Here is a 16,570-nt window from a genome sequence, read left to right as displayed (position 1 = left end):
CCTTCCCGTCTCCCCTGCAGTCTGAATACCTTGCTTCGATTGAAAAGAAATTTTCCTCATACTTATTTGGCTTATTTAAAAATTGAAAACCCTGCTAATCCCAATCCCACATTCATATCAGTGGGACAAAACACACAGAAGAGTTAATGAACATTATTAGAGAATATTCTGCAATTGCAACTAACTGATTATTATTAATGAGGCAGATTAACATTTTTTTCTTTTGTATTTAAGAGAATTTGGGGAGTTTGGGAAAGATGTAAAAATAATGAAGCCGAAATAGATCTTTTTTTTGCCAAAGATAAACATTCTAAACGGAATAATTGTGTTTGCATTCTTTTCAATAAATTATCTTATATCTTGGAATTTTCCCAGCCACGTAATTGTGGGGAAGTACTGCTGTTGATCAAACTGCCCATTAAGCATGCTCTTTTTGAGGAGAGTGGCTTTGAGGAAATGGAGTGAAGCTATTTTCCATCTATTTTTAAGTCCCCTTTCTATTGAACGTAAGCATCTGAGCCACATTTTACCCACATCCTAACCTGATGCTCCCTGGGAACCACCCAGTTTTTCTGGAAAGAACCCTGTTGTTGCTGCCTTGGCCACTTTCCCTGGACTCAGGGGGCCTGGCCAGAGCTGCACATGCCTGCCTGCCCCTGCCAGGAGCTCTCAGGCAGCCGATGGTGTTCCTTGCTGCCAGTCTGTGCGCTGTTAGCCGCAAGTCTAGACAATCCCCAAGAATTTTACACTTGTGAAGGAGCCCGAAGGATCCACGCTCTCAATGCCTCCTTCGGTCTTCCTGGAGGAATTCCTTCCTTGCAGCTCGGAGCGTGTCCACGTGGAGGTGAATGGTCCACGGCAGGACTGAGCTGCCACCTCAAAGCCAATGACATGGGAGGACAGGTAGGCACCCTGTCAAGGGAAGTCAGCTTGCCTGTGGCAGTTGTACCCCTCCAGCCAAGGCCACCGTTTCAGAAGGCGGGTGGGGGACGCCCAGTGCACCCTGCTGAGCAAAGCCTGTGGGAAGCCGTGCACTGTGTAGATGGGAGACGGGGCACCTGAGGATGTGAGGAGACAAGCCCTCCTCCATTGCAGGGTCCTTCAGAGCAGGAACACATGCCAACCTTATCAAAGAAGGGAAGGAATGGCAGGTCGACACTTCAGAAGCGCTGGTTGTGTGCTCACAAAGGAAGGTCTCAGAACTAGGACGTGCTACTCGCTAGAATGAGTGGCAAAGAATGATCTAGAAGGCTAGCACCAGGCTCGGTCCATTCCTGGGCATGCAGTGATGTGGCTGCGTCTGTTCTATGTGGTTTTGTCATTGGTTGACACTCCTCTCTGTCTCTACTTACCTCCCAGCGACACTTGTGTAGGACTAAGTTAGCTCATCTGTTGGCATGAAAGTCATGTTCTTCATGTAATCCGACGTCAGGGACCTTGGGCACCCCTTCTTCTCTGGGTCAGGTGGTTCGGGATTTCTCTGGGTGTTTCTTTTGCTTGTTCATGGGAAGCATCGTGTTTAGTAGCACACAGGAATATTTGCACCCTCTGGGAGGATCTAAAGGATGGAAATATCCTGCTGCAGCTAGGTAACTGCTCTGGACTGGCCTTGGACTTGTGCTGCGTGGCCCTCGTGGGTTGACAGGTCAAGCTGGAAAGGTCAGTCTGAGGGATGGGTCCCGCCAGCCCCTCTGGAACAGGCGCCTGCCCCCATCCCTGCCTCCTGCCTGCTGGTTGGGTTCTAAGGTTGGTTCCTGCTCTCAGCTGAACCTCCCTGGATTTACAGTAAACTTCCAGAAGCAGCACTCCCTGCGGAGACCAAAGAGGGGGATCTCCAGTGAAGGCCAGGTTCCGCCCATCGCCTGCCAGCTGGAGGCTGTAAACCAAAGAAGGGGCATTACTCCTCGTGCAGGGGTCCCATGACGAAGTGTAGGCTGCTCCCAGCCACCAGGGAGGGTGCCTCCTCCCCGCTGAGGCTCCTCCCTACCTCCAAACCCACAGAGCATCCCTCTGGGAAGAACCCAGCCTGCACTGCTTTCCCTCTGTGAAAACATCACGGGCTTATAATAAAACATCTAGGCAGGTTCCAAGGAGAAGTTTGAGGGAAGAGAAGAAGGAAAGGGAGCAAAGGAGAGTTTGCAGGTGTCATGGGTGTAGAAAATTAACGCAAAGTAGGGAAACTCATCTAATCCAGTCTGGCAGTGTTACAGGGATGTGTACATTCATTCACTCAAGAAATGCCTTATATTTATAATATGTGTGTGTACCCATACACACACACAACACGCATATGCATATGTAAATACATACATATATAATCTCTCTCTCTCCCCCTGTCTCTCTCTTACTGCATGTTCAGGATTCTCAGTTTGTAAATGCCATGGTGATGTGCAGACATGGCTTATTTCCCCCATCTATCATTATTGGGCACCCACAGAAGAGTGCCTGTTTGGCATCATTGCCAATAAATCTCAACTTTCTTTTAAGAAGTCCCAAATATCTCACGTGTGATAACCACTGTTCACTGGGCCCTTTTGATGGCTTCAAGTCTGGGGAAGCGGTTTCCTTGTGTGTCTCTCTCTTCCTGCAGGAGGCTCTCGAGAAGGCCAGGGACAGAGCTGCAGACATACCCACCCTTCAGGACTTAGTGCCACCTCAGAGCCACCTTGGAGGCTGGACTGCTCCATGGGGTAGGTGAGGTCCTGCCCGTGGCCCCATGAGTGGTCAGAGCTGCCAAGGGCAGGTGTCCTTCTGCTCTCAGGATGGGGTGGGGCAGCCCCACCATGTAATGGGAGGTGGCATGTGGGGCGGAGGCCAGCAGCATCAATGCAGGTGTGACAGCACGGGAGGGAACCAGCTCCTCTCCTCCTTTGCAGTGGGGTTGATCCCACTGCTTGACCCCTTCCCAGGCCTAGGTGAGTATCCACCTCTAGGTGATGCGCCACCTCTTTCCTGTGTCCATTTCTGTGCTGTTCAACAACAAAGGGGGTGGTGTAGACACTTGCAAATGAAGTGGTTTTCCAGAGAGCTGGCCACTGGTCGAGGCAGACAACGGCCTTTCAGGGTGAGGGTGAGAGCCCAGGTGCTGGCTTACTCCAGCCTGTGGACCCCTGCCCCCCCTCACCTGGGCTTCTGGTCAGGCTTGCTTCTCCTAACTGTGGTCTGAGCATGCAGACAGACAGCCCGGCTGGCACTGGGAAGGGCTCTGTCACAAGAGCTTCCTCTGAGGACATCCCTTGGATTGCCATCTGTCTCTGCAATGGGGCAAGGTCAGGGGTTTGGGGGGCTGCCCCACAGCTGAGCCCAGAGCCCAGGCAGCGCCTGGGCCTGAGTTGTGGCCTGGGCCAGTACTTCGTGGGGGCCTCCTTGTCCCCACCTGAGCTGACAGCAGGGCTGGTGGCTGTACTGGGTCCCCTGGCTTCCCCATCTCAAGAAGACTTGGAGCCTGGGACCCTGCTGGTTACCAGGCCTGTTTCCTTGTAATGGAAACAGGTTTTTTAAGCCATGGTGCAAGAAAGAGGGAGGAAAACAGCAGCATTTTCTAAGGAAATATGAAATGAGAAGGGGAATTAATGAGGTGGAGACACAGGAAGGCGGTTCCAGATGGCTGGAGAGGCGTCTGTGCCTCAGAGGTGAGGGGCAGTGGAGCTGGGCAGCAGCAGGGACAGCGGCCTGGCAGGGCTCTGCTGTGGCCGGAGAAGTCGCTTCCTCCCCGAAGGGCCACAGCTCAGGAAGCAGGGGCTGTGGCTGGCTTGCTGCGTGGGACTCGCTCACTGCATTCCAACACAGGAAAGCCCTCCAGCCAGCAGGCCAACGCACAGACTGGCTGGGCACCATGCCGAGCACCTTGGGGCTTGGGCACAAAGATTCAGGGAACGGCTGCAAGTCCAGGAAAACCCGACACAGATCCAGGCTTTCTCCAGCACTCTGTCTCTAGCTGGGCAAGGAGAATCACTGCTGTGTCTATTACAGCGGCATTCAGAGATACCCGTGGAATCTGTGACAAAGGGGAGAGTGTCATTATCTGGCTGGGCCAATTTTCTCTCCATCTGGGTTTGCATGAGAAATATTGAAATGCAAACAGTAACTGAGGATTCCTGAATGCTGAGTGTCTGAGACTTCCGATGGCAGTTGAGTTGTGTCCCCCTGCAGCCAGGGGACCTCCTGAACCCCTCTGAACCTCAGAACACACATGGCCTTCCCTTGTCTGCTGTCGGAGTCCAGCTGGAGCTCCATCTAAGTCAGCGTGCCTCTCTTTTGGGAGCGTGGTCTCTACAATATTTGGAAGTGGACATTCACAGCAGAGCTCAGGGCTCATGTTCTGGGCAGAGTGCTTATTTCAGAGTGCTTATTTCCCGATCAGAGACGGTGAGGGACTTGCCAGGAGCCTGAGACAGGAGCTTGGGCTTCTGGCAGACTCACCTCCTCACCACTCCCTTGCTTATCGCTGCTAATCATCTTCCCAACAACAGAGGCTCCCCTGGGCTTCATGCATCTACATAAAATGCATGGAGAGAAGCCGGGGAGAGCCAGGGGCTCCTGTTTTAGTTATCCAAGTGAGTTGAATGATGAATTCTTTTCTTGTGCTATGGAAGATTAAAAAGAGAAGAAAAAAGGGAAGAGTCAGTCTTTTAAATTTTCAAAACGAGTTTCTTCCCCCTGTGCAATTATGTTTACTTATAAATAAAATAACACGATTATGAGTATGTGTACTCATATACTGTATGTAAATATATTTTACATGCATGTGCATAAATATATATAAAGAACAAGGAAATGAGCAAGTGCTAGGGGTGTATTAAAAAAAATCCCAAATGCTTCCTGCATGTCATGTATAACAGTTACATTTTTTCCCAGGGTTTGGAGGGGGGAAAAAAGTGAGAGAAAATGAAATCCAGATTTGTAATTCCTAACAGGAGAAACGTGATCCTTTTCAATGTTTAAGTAATATTTCCTGTAAAACATACGAGGCCATCTGCAAAGCCGTTTCCAGACACATTCTGAAGTGGCGGGGGCAACTGCAGGAGACAGAGCCCAGCCCACCTCGGGGCGCGGGTAGCAAAGGCTGTGGAAAGCCAGTGCTGCAATTCGGCAAAATGTCTCAGCTTCTGCGTGGTTCATAATTTGTTTAATTTACCTCTGCTTCACATACAAGGAGGGGGTCTGAAAAATTTAGCGCAAAAACTAAGAAGTGTGTGCAAAGGGTATGAGCGTGGGCACTCCCATAACCAGAATGCGACACCCTATGTGGAAAGTGAGACTGAGCTGCATCCTCAGGAGAAGGCCAGGGACAGGCAGGCAGCTCCTGGAAACTGTACAACCAGAGGTACTCTGCTCAGCTCCACCGGCATGCATGAGGAAGCTTTTTGGCTATTTAAAACTGTTATAAAATTTTGATTTTTTGTTGTTGTTGATCTCCAGGGACACCTTATGAATTCGTGGTGGTAGAATGATCTGGTCCTTGTATAATAATCACTTTGTGAAGGGGTCCTGTTTTTACAAATTCTCATCTTGTCTGAAATCACCAGGAAATACATCTATCCTCTAGGAATTTCCATTCAGTTTTTATATAACCAATAATCAGTCCCAATTTTAATACTAGCATTGATTAATTTTTTTCCTAGAAAGTTAAAATTTCATGTTGGTGCAATATGACTTTAAGTAAATATTATATATTCTACAGAATCATACCCATGCATAAGCAAGTCCGCCCTGCCCCAAGGTCTCATGTAAAGTTTTGCCAGATCTGATGTGGGTACCAATCAGCAGCTGGCTGTGGTTTATTTTTTAATGAACCACAGGGTATTATTTGGATTGCACATTTAAAATTTTAAAATAGAACCTTAGCCATTGTGCTTGAAAATATTCTCCCAAGTGGACACAGCCACGAAAAAACATCTGTATACTTCCTCATTTGAAAATGGCGTTTGTTTTACAAGTGACATGACTCGTCAGGTCAGTAGCTGTTCTTGAGGCCAGCATGGAGCTCTTTTCCTGGGGCACCCACTTCCCTCTTTTATTGCTCTCCTTCCTTTTGGCCTTTTTTCTAGGTCTCCTCTGCTCACTAGAAAAAAGATGAGTCACCGCTAAGTCTAAGTGAAACTTGGGAATAATTTACTCCAGAATCGGGGAGGTGCCCTCCTTCCCAACGCGCTCCTTTGCCCACCCACCGATGCATGCAGGCCATTGGGGCACCCAGGGTTGCATTCCTATGTCTGTATCATAGTTCAGCTTCTGCCACACAGCACAACTTTAACAGCAGAGAAGTGTGAAAACCAGAAGGCTCAGAGCCGATAGTAACCAAGTGCAAATTTCCTGAAAGGCCCACGCTGGCTAGTCAAGCTGTTTGACACTTTCTGGCAAAATAAATATGTGACACTTCACTGCTCAGAGGAGCGCCCTCTGCCATTTTCCCAAGGGGGCTCCCCATTCCGACATCCAGGAGGACAGCCTGCTCTCTCAGGGTCCGGCTCAGCATGTGGTCTGAGAGGGTGGTCGGCAGTATCTGGCCCCAGCTTGCTTTAGAGATGCACAGAGCACAGGAGCTGAGGCGCCCAGGAAGGGAGGGACTGGCAGCCTTTCACCGCCTTGCATTTTCAGGTTGGGTAGAAAATCTCTGGCACCCTCCCACCTCAAAAAAAAAAAAAAAAAAAGAAAAAAGAAAAGGGGCCCTTTCTTGCCCGGAGCAGCTGCTGCTGTTGCACTTTTGCATGGGGGTGGAGGGATGGATCAGCCTTTTTTCAGATGGGAAAACATCCCTGCAGCTCAGGGAGGCTAGAAGCAGGATGCCATCTATTCACAGGGCTATGGTCAGTGTGGCTGGAGATGGTCGATTTCAAAGAGAGGCCTGCTCTAATTGTGAAAGGCAAACCCAGCCAGGGGCCGCTTCTCCCTGAGAGGGTGCAGACTGCGATCTGGATCTGCCTGGAACGACTAATGGAACAGGTACTTTCAGACTGGGCACAGAGAAATCCAAGGTGGTTTGGTTTTGTCATTAAAAGAATGTTTCTTTCAAGACAAGAGGGAGGTTTTACTGCTGCGGATGGGTGGACTTGGCCTCCCTTGTCAGGGAGATGTTCCCTGGCCGTCCAGTGACCTGGTCTTAGGAGACTGGGGCAGGTTTCTGACAGGGTGGAGTGGTGGGTGGACCCTGCGCTCTTGCACAAGGGTGCCTTCCTCTGGACAAAGCTCTCTTGGGGTAGTCTTCGGAGAAACCACCCAGGAGAATTAAAATTCATGGGTTAATTTCTTTAAACAAATTGTGGAGAAGCCTAGAATGCTTGTTCTCATTTGATTTTCTCAATCTTTTTGCTTTGGGTTGCTCTTAGAAAAATAAAGCAGCACTCTGGCTGCGGTTTCCTGGACTTGTTCCCTCGGTCCTTGGGAAAGAAGTCAAAGGTGACATTTGCTCTGACATGCACTAGGAGGACCCTCTCTTCCCTCCCAATCAGACTGCAGGGGGGCCTTGGAGAGTGGGATGGGGCAATCAGCTGGCGTCCTGAGCCTCACTGTGTGAGCCAAGGCCATCACCACATGTGCCAGACAGGGTCAAGCAACAGTTTTAAGTCAGGTGGAGAATAAACAAATGTAAATGTTAAATATGGTGATTTACGGCTGACTTTCATTAAGTTCTTCCTTAGGAGGAGAGCATTTTACGGGGCACCAGGGACCCTTAGAATGGCTCAGATGGAGTTCTAAAACAAGACAGAGTCGTTTTCTCACACATCCAGCTTCACGATACAGAGCCCAATAGAAAAGTCTACTTTGCTGGGAAATTGTCACCTAATTACATAGGCAGCACTTCCCGGGCAGGAGGGGTCAGGTGCTTATAAGACTAAGCAAGGGCATGCAGGTGCTGGGCTGGACGTGGACCCTGGTGGCCTTTGGCACTTGCCTGCTAGACTGTAAATGTGAACTTGATGGAAATTAATTAATTTATTCCGTCTTCCCTGGGAAACTTTCTTCATTTGCTTTCAGAGCCCGTGGTTGGCTGAGCAGAGTTCATTGCATCTCCTTGACAGATTGTAGGACAGAGCCCATTGAACAAGTGCCAAAGGGCCAGGAGCTCTGGAGCCTAGCGTCTTCCAGACCCCAGTGGGTGCAGCCCCTTACCCTAGATCCACACCAGACTTTGCCACCACCACCAGCAATCCTGGAGGTTCCTACTCATGGACTTAGCAAGAGGGAAATGTCTTGGCATTGCCTCTTCTCCACCCCTTTAGAACTCAGTCACCTTCCTCCCCAGCTTGGCTTTTGCAACTGGAAAACTTCAACTGTCTTTCTGCCCCATGCCAGCCCTGGATAGCCCCTTGCTCCAGGGCCCTGTCACCTCCTGCATACTGGCACCCATTTTCTCACCTCAGAGTGGAAGGGCAATCACTCTACTCCCTTCCCTCCATCTCCTCGACAGTCACACTACAGAAGAGGGAAGGGGGTATCAAGACTGTGCTTGGAGGTATCAGATACAGAACTGGGCCTTGGAGGGTGCCCAGGACTGGGGGCAGGGACTACAGAGCTATTCCTCAGTGGGGTCATTTCCTGCTTGAAACAATGGGGAGGTTTTGGAAATAGATAGGTGATGGTTGAACAACATGTGAGTTTAATTAATGACAACTAACCATATGCTTAAAATGTATGCAAATATATATTAACATAATTAATAATTAATAAATATATATATTATACACACATATATATGGTATATATTTTAATAATGAATAAAATAAAAAAAATAGGTTCAGAATGAATTCCAAGGTCCTGGCCATTCAGTCCCTGACTTTGTGGAAGTGCCCCAACCTGAGATTCCCACTCATCCTGGGAAGCTCCTGCTAGGGTCACAAACTCCCCTCCCCCATCCAGATCTCAGAGCAAGCCAGGTCTCCTCCCAGTCCCCCAGTCTATCCATCCAGGGACTTGTCAGGCCTTAGGCCCATCAGCAGGGTGGGTCCAGCTGGTGCCTGCGAGGCCATCAGTGGGCACACATTATTGAACAGCTTTGAAGACAACCCATAGGGCGGGCAAGCCCTGGGCTGCCAGGGGTCTTATCCATGCAGGTGCAGGTGGATGCTGCCTCAAGAGTAAGATGAGATAAGTCCTGGCCCCAAATCAGTGTGCTGGGAATACCTTGGTGTCATCACTGTTTCCTTCAAGTTCGATCTCATTGTCCTGAAGGGTAAGATGGGGAGAATGGCACAGCCCTGGAAGGGCTTGGCTGGATGGCTTCCTCTGGAGCCTCAGGGATTGTGCCTTTGCAGACATGAGCTCTGCAGTGAGTGGGAGCAGCCTCCAAACCGCCAGGGCTCTGGTCACTCATGCTTTGTTCCCTCCATTCTTCTGGCCTGGTGTTTTGCTTCCAGTGTACCCCGCTGCACATTTATTAAAGGCTGCGTTGGTGGGACTGAGGCTGAATCTGTCCCAGGTAGGCTTATGAGTAGCAGATTGCAAAATCCTAAGAAATGCAAATTTTCACTTCTATTTCCCAACAGTGGAGCAAAGTAGGAGGGGGGAAAAAAGGTTACAGAATATTTGAATAAAAAAATCTGACTTAACCAGTAACCAGGCAGACTCAGAAAATGTGGCATGAGATTAGGTCTCCTTAATTAGAATGACTAACAGGTACCAAAATGACTTAAATTTAGCAATAGCTTAAAAAAAATTTTTAATACTTTGCCTTCCAGATTCCTGGTATAGAAGCTTGTTTTAGGAATTGTTTTGGGTCCCACAAGTCAGCTAACCTCTCAAATGAGATTAAAATCTTTGGGTTTGGTAAAGTTTGCATGAATATTTTACATGGATCCATCTTTAATTAGGTTATAACATTAGAAAGTGCCGTGCCGCACTCTCTTTCCACAAATTAGACCCGAGCCCCACAAACAAATTAATTTGCGTCTCAGGGTTTCGACTGGGCCCCTTGGCTCCCCCAGCCTTCTCACAAGTACAACTGACCCTCTGGATTTCAAATGCCTGAGGGTAAAAAGCAATTATAAAAACATGACTCTCCCAGATCAGCTTTCGCCTCTGCCTTGTCTCTGTTTTATTGATGGGAGATTGAAGGAAGATTCAAATCAGCCATCCTTCAATTCTTCACCAGCAGCAAAATGCAGAAATCATTAGCTTTTCCTGTGTAAAAGACTTTGTCCTGCCTTATTATTCAAAACTGCTTGCTTGTATGAGTCAAAAAGGGCATGTTGAATATTTATTTCTAATTTTCAGCACTGGTAAATATTATATCGCTTTGTTCCCAATGTTCTTTTTATTTTGCAAATTTTATAGCAATTAATTAATGCAGCACCGTTATTAGCAATGTCTCCCCAGTTTCCACTGCCTGCATTTAAGATGATGCCGCTCGTAAGGGCTTCTTTGGAGAGATTTCACAGCCAGGCTGTGCTGGAATTATGAGATCAGTTCTAGGTGAATAGGAACTTGTTCTCGGTGGGGAAGCCTTTTACTGCAACGAGATGGCTGTATTGCAAACCTCGCCTTGTGCATCACACAGCTAATTTTATTTAATTACAGTCCCCTCCCAACAAAAAAAGAAGAAGAAGCTTGGTATACAAAGAGCTCGTTGTCTAGGTTGGAATAAAGTGAGAAATGAGGGTCAGCAATGCAGCAAGTTAAAGAGAAGGCTGGGGTCACTCACAGTGACCAGAGTCCACCCCCAAGGAGAGCAGAAGAGTACAGCCTGCTTTCAATATCTGGCAACACATTCCTATTTATTCACAAGGCTAATTTTAAATGCTGCTATTCCAATTTTATTGGTGATATAATTTTCTATCTCGTAGAGTCCTGAATTCTGTTGATCGATAAAAAATAATGAATATGTTGTTGTGAGTGGGAAAATATAATGTTCCTTTGGCCAATGCATCTGATCCATATCTGTAGCTAAACTCCATACTTGAGGCAAAAAAAATATGTCTTGTTTTAAGAAAGGGACTTAAACTCATCTTAATTCTCCTATATCCAACCAGCAGAAAAGGGATTCCTCTGTAAAGCAATTGTGGATGGCTTCTCAGGGCAGAATGCAGGTGACTTCAGGGCATCTGGAGGCAGCGGGTTGTAGGAGGCAGAGGCAACAGAGCACCTCCATGGGGTTTGGGGGTGAAGGAAAGAGAGGAGGCAAGATGGTAGCCTAAGGTTTACCTGGGCCAAAGGCAAGAGTTTGAGACTGGAGGAGACCCTGAAGTCCTCATAGGAGGAGAGGAAGGAGAGAGGAGTGACAGTTGACAGAGCAGGAAAGTCACACCTCTCTGCAGAGGTGACTTCAGGATGTTGGGCAAGGAGGAGGTGCCCAGAGCACTCCGGGAAGGATATGCCTACCTCCTGTCTGTACACGGCCTTCCTCTTTCAGGGCCTAAAGCAGTTTATAATAGTTGGATTACATCTGTGACTCCCTTGCCCCAGGGCTAGCACCTTGATAGGGTTCTCACTGCCACAGCTCCATGCAGTGCAGACTTCTCCAAAGTCTCCCCTGTGCTGAGGGTTGTGAGGCTCAGAGAGAGATAGCAGCCAAATTTCCCCCCAGTCCCCTGGCCAGCAGAGCTGGACCCTGCATTCAACCCCTCCTCTGCAATATACAGGAGCCCAGTCCTGAGGCAGGGGTGCTAAAGGGCCAAAATGCAAGAGGCAGTGAGGCTCTAGTAGGTGGTACACCACCACCATAGGGTCTTAACAGACTTTGATAAAGGTCATTTCAGCTCCTGAGAGCAGCGCGTAGTCCCGGGGATGGCTTGTCCCAGAGAGAGGAAGGGTAGGGACTAGCCCTGCACACGCTGTTCCTGCTGCCCCCAGGGTTTGATCTGGAGCAATTTTGTCAGGATGCAATTTTAAATAGCCAGTGCTTTATTTTTGGAATCCCAGAATGTGAGCCGGGTTTAATGAACCTAAAGCTATAATGTTTTACTTCTCCTTTGATAAAAATTTGTATTTCATATTTTAAAAATTGCACTCATTCTGCCAGTTGGTGTTACCAGCCAAGCGTGACCCATCCAAGCAACATCCACAAACTGTACTTTTTCTTGGTCACAGCGTCTTTGTAATAGTCTAGCCATATGCTACAAAATCGGAGTGAAGTTGGAACCATGTCCAGGAGGCACTCTAGTGAATTAGAGGCAGAGGTCACTTTGAATTCCCGAGCACACCCAGAATCTTTCCTGCTCATTGCGAATTCGCCCACATATTCAGAATGTTGAACCCCAAAGCAGGCAATATTCACCAAAGTCAAAAATTCTTGAACTTGCTTTCTGAGTGATACAGAAAATAAAACGAGTGATGCTCTCTAGGCCTCAAAGCTATTTTCTTTAACACGTTGTCGAGGCTTAGATACTTGTGACCAATCTAGGGAGAAAATATTTGGTGCTCACTGAAACAAAATAAACACATTGCGTTTTTCTAAGATATACTTTCAGATTTTGCAAAGAGGAGATACATTTTGTAGCTTCCATATGACATTTTTCTGATGATAAGTTGGGACTCTGTAAGTAAGTAAGCCCATGTCTTTGCTCATCTAGGTGTCCTCTTGACCACAGTGTTTTTATTGCTAAGTGTATCCTTCTGAGGAATGTCCCAATTTAGCTAAATCCATGTGTGTTTATGCTTTTTTGCTAGGGGTACATTGTCACAATTAGAACAGCATTTGATCTTTCTTACCAAAATGTCTTCCTAAAAGGCTGTATTGGCTTTTGTGCAGGGGACACGTATAAGCATGTTCTTTCCCTGAATCCTCATGCTTACCATCAACCATCTACCTGTTTCTCTATGTGTCTATCATCCCTCCCTCCATCCATCGTGAACAGATAGATGCCAGTCTCTGAGATGACATGGGGGTTTTACTGCCTTTAAATGTGCATTCTTCTTTTAAACAATTTGTGTTTGTCTTGGTGAATGCTCTTTACCTGTGTCTCCAAGGAGGTTTTTATTTCCTGTCAATTTGTGAAAACTCTGCTTTTATATTTTAACATCTGATTTTCTCAATTGGTCATTTGTGTTTTGTTCGATCTCCATTATTTTTTGACCACCAGCAGTGTAACATCTTTTTATGGTACATTTACCAGTCTTTTCCATTATAGCCTTTGCTCTGCACATCACCCTCAGATAAGATCTCCTGTTATCAGATTGTACAGTTATTTTTATTATGCATTTTCTCTTTTTTATGGTTTTATAATAAATTTAAGTCCCTCTGGGATGGATCTGACTTAGATTTAATTTCCAAAATGGGTGGTAATCTCCCCCAATGCAACTCATTCGACATCGACATGAATGGCGTGAATGCCAGGAGGTGCCCTTGGCTCTGGTTGAAGGTGTTGTATTCCTCTGTATGCGTGCGTCTCTCTCCATGCCATCCTTCCTACCTCTGAATCAGTGCTCTTAAATATGTCCTGATATCTACTTAGACAGGTCCTCCCCTTTCCTATTATTTATCCTACTAAAATTATTTTTCAAATGAACTCTAGGATTATTTTATCATTCAAAAGAATTTCTTATGGGAATTTCATTGGAATTATGCTGAATTTGTAGATTAATTAGAAAGGACTGACTACTTTAAAATTCTGGGTCTTTCATTTAAAGACATAGTTTGCACAGGTTTTATGGATTCCTTATTGATTCTTAGTTATTTTATATCTTGGGTAACAGTACCTGTTGACACTTCTCTTCAACCCATAGGATGAAAAATATTTATATCACTTTAGGGTTTTTTTTTCCATTTTTCTACCAATTTAGTTTCAGATTTGTGTATTCCAAGAATTATTCATATTATTGTTATTACATTATTTCACATTATTTAACTAAGATATTTTGAACTTTGTAATGTTTCTTTCTTTTTTGTACTGTGGATTGAACCTGGGGCACTTTACCTCTGAGCTACATATCCAGCCTTTATTATTATTATTATTTATTTTGTTTAGAGACAAGGTCTTGCTAAATTTCCTAGGGCCTCGCTAAGTGGCTGAGGCTGGCTTTGAACTCATGATCCTCCTGCCTCTCAGCCTCCTGAGTTGCTGTGTACAATCATGCCCTGCTGATTATCATGTTAAGCCCACTTAAACTATTAAATTTTTGTAGTTTCTTACTATCCATTTTTTCACACTATGAATTCCCACTTTCTGAAATGTACATTCTGGTTTATTTTTCAGCCTGCTCAAGTTGAATGTTGGTTAGTTTCTTTGATATTGGAAGTGCAGGGTGACAATTCCTAAATCACAAAAGCAGTAGCTTGGTTGCCAGTATAATTTCCCTCAAAACTTTGTTGTTTTTATGTTTTTGATGATGTTCTGTGTTTGTTCTAGAATTCATATATTTGAGAACTAGTTTGAATAGTCTTTCTTCTCCCAGCCTGGATGACAGGACTGAGAATGTGCCCGGCAGAATGTTTCTGTGGATCATGTTGTTGTAGGTGTTAGTATGTGGGGAGTTCATTTTCTGTAAAAACTTACTTTAAAGGGGAAGAGAAATTACTCAGTTAAGAAAAGTTCTTTCACCAATGCTTGCCCCCTGCATGCCCATGGGTTCCTACTGTGTACATGGTGAGTTTCCTGGAACTTCTTCCACCTCTGCCAACTTCTTTCATCACATATGCATCTCTACTCTTTAGCTTTAAAACCTGGGCAAATAAAAACAATGAAAAAGTCAGAGACTGTTTTCTGCATTTTCCAATATGATTTTTGCTGGTGCTTTATTAAAAAATAGCACTCACACCCCCACACACCTGCCGCAGTCTGGCTGGGCACAATTCAGGAGCCACGTGTCAAAAGAAACTAACTTTATTTTAAGAACTACAAACGCCAAACAAAACAGCTCCTCAGGAAAAAACCCTCAGAGCCCAACTGCCACCACTGGCTTCCCACACGCCTCTCACCCCCACACCAGCCTCTTCACCTCCCACAATCCTCCTGCTCTTGAAGCCGATTGGCTGGGTTGTGTGGGCGGAGCCAAAGAAGTCCCCCAATGAGCAGCTCCGTGGAGGAGCCAATCAGCTAGATGTTGCTGGGGCCGCTGTGAGCCAATCATCAGCTGGCAGTCTGAAGGGCAGGGAAACAGCCCAATGAACATCACCGCAGAGGAGCCAATCAGCTAGATGTTGCTGGGGCCGCTGTGAGCCAATCATCAGCTGGCAGTCTGAAGGGCAGGGAAACAGCCCAATGAACATCACCGCAGAGGAGCCAATCAGCTAGATGTTGCTGGGGCCGCTGTGAGCCAATCATCAGCCGGCAGCTGGAAGTTTGCTGGCAGCTGGAAGTTTGCTGGGGCCCCTTTGGCTGTGGCTCTCAACACACACCCCCACACCCCCCCACACACTCACACCCACACACATTCACACCTACTCACACCCATGCATACTCACCCACCACACCCACTCATACCCCACACTCACACTCACTCACACCCACACCCACTCACACCCACTCACATCCATACACATTCACACCCACTCATACCCATACCCACTCATACCCACTCACGCCCACACACATTCACACCCACTCACACCCCACACACTCATACCCACTCACACCCATGCACACTCACCCAGCACACCCACTCACACCCACTCACCCCCCCACACCATCCACTCACACCCACACACGCCATTCTTCTTACTTCCTTTTCCCAGATGGTGCCCTCTGTAGTGCTGAGAGCTGAGAATCTGGCCTGTGGGAAGTGTGGGCCACCTGTGGGCAGCTTTGGGCCATCAGCTAGCAAGAAACTGAAGCACTCAGTTCAGCCACAAGGAAATTGTTTTTGTCAACAACATGAGACTCAGAAACAGATCCTCAGCCCATTGAGCCTACGGAGGGGAACTGTGCCGGACAGCCTCCTGAGCCCCTCAGCAGAGGGCACCTTAAAACTGTGCTCAGACCCTGACCCACAGAAACAGTGGGTTGCAAAGTGTAGGCCACTTTAGGCCACCTAATTGGGGGCAGTTTGTAACACAGCAATAGAAAACGAAGAGGATCCTCAAAGTCCCTGCTGCCTCCTGAGTTTCCTGGGTGAACATTTGTTCTAACTTCTTTTGAAACGTGTGATCTTTCCAAATACCTGGCGTCTGTTCACTGCATGTTATTTCACGGCATGTTCTAGGTACTGGGCCCTGTGAAATAGTCTCGTCCCTGATAAACCATAATGTGCACTTCTTGAGTTCAGTGCAGTTCAACTCTGAAGATCTGAGATCCAGAGGGAGCCTTCGGCCCAGAATCCCCCCCCCCCGTTCCCACGGACCTCCTTTTCCATGTTTCCTGGGCTGCCAAAGTCACAGTGAAAGAACAGTGCCACCCGCTAACAGACAGCATCAGGAGCACCACAGCAGAGCCCAGCATTGACAGAGCCAGGCTCCTGGCTTGGGGGCCTTTCCAGTCTGACCCCAGGGCTCTGTAGTACCAGCAGGCAACAGCAGGGCCACTTGGGACACAGAGGCTCGCCTCCTGCCTGCCCTCGCCTCTGACGGAGCCTGTGTCTCCCTGGCAGGGTCCTTGTCTACGACATCTCCCTGCAGTCCTAGGAAAACCAGTTTAGGATGGGGCCTCTCTTGCCTTGCATTTAAACGAGAATGCTGTCCCCTTCTGTTTCTGTTCATTTT

The 16,570-nt window shown here is 47.2% G+C and overlaps 1 long non-coding RNA gene across 2 annotated transcripts in view; it reads left to right on the top strand.

Moving 5' to 3' along the window:
* The first annotated feature begins 611 nt into the window (after window positions 1–611).
* LOC110597721 (uncharacterized) overlaps window positions 612–16,570 on the top strand; it is a 29,650-nt gene continuing 13,691 nt past the window's right edge. The window contains exons 1-2 of one of the 2 annotated variants that reach the window (XR_013426998.1): window positions 612–903; window positions 2,591–2,690. This is a non-coding gene — a long non-coding RNA (uncharacterized LOC110597721). Of the gene's footprint in view, window positions 904–2,590; window positions 2,691–6,676; window positions 6,946–16,570 lie in introns of those variants that run through there. The other variant, XR_002483477.3, reaches the window with a different exon arrangement.

This window comes from Ictidomys tridecemlineatus, chromosome 1 (assembly GCF_052094955.1).
Source record: "Ictidomys tridecemlineatus isolate mIctTri1 chromosome 1, mIctTri1.hap1, whole genome shotgun sequence".
NCBI classification, from domain to species: Eukaryota; Metazoa; Chordata; class Mammalia; order Rodentia; family Sciuridae; genus Ictidomys; species Ictidomys tridecemlineatus.
This window is presented reverse-complemented; position numbering and strand designations above follow the sequence as displayed.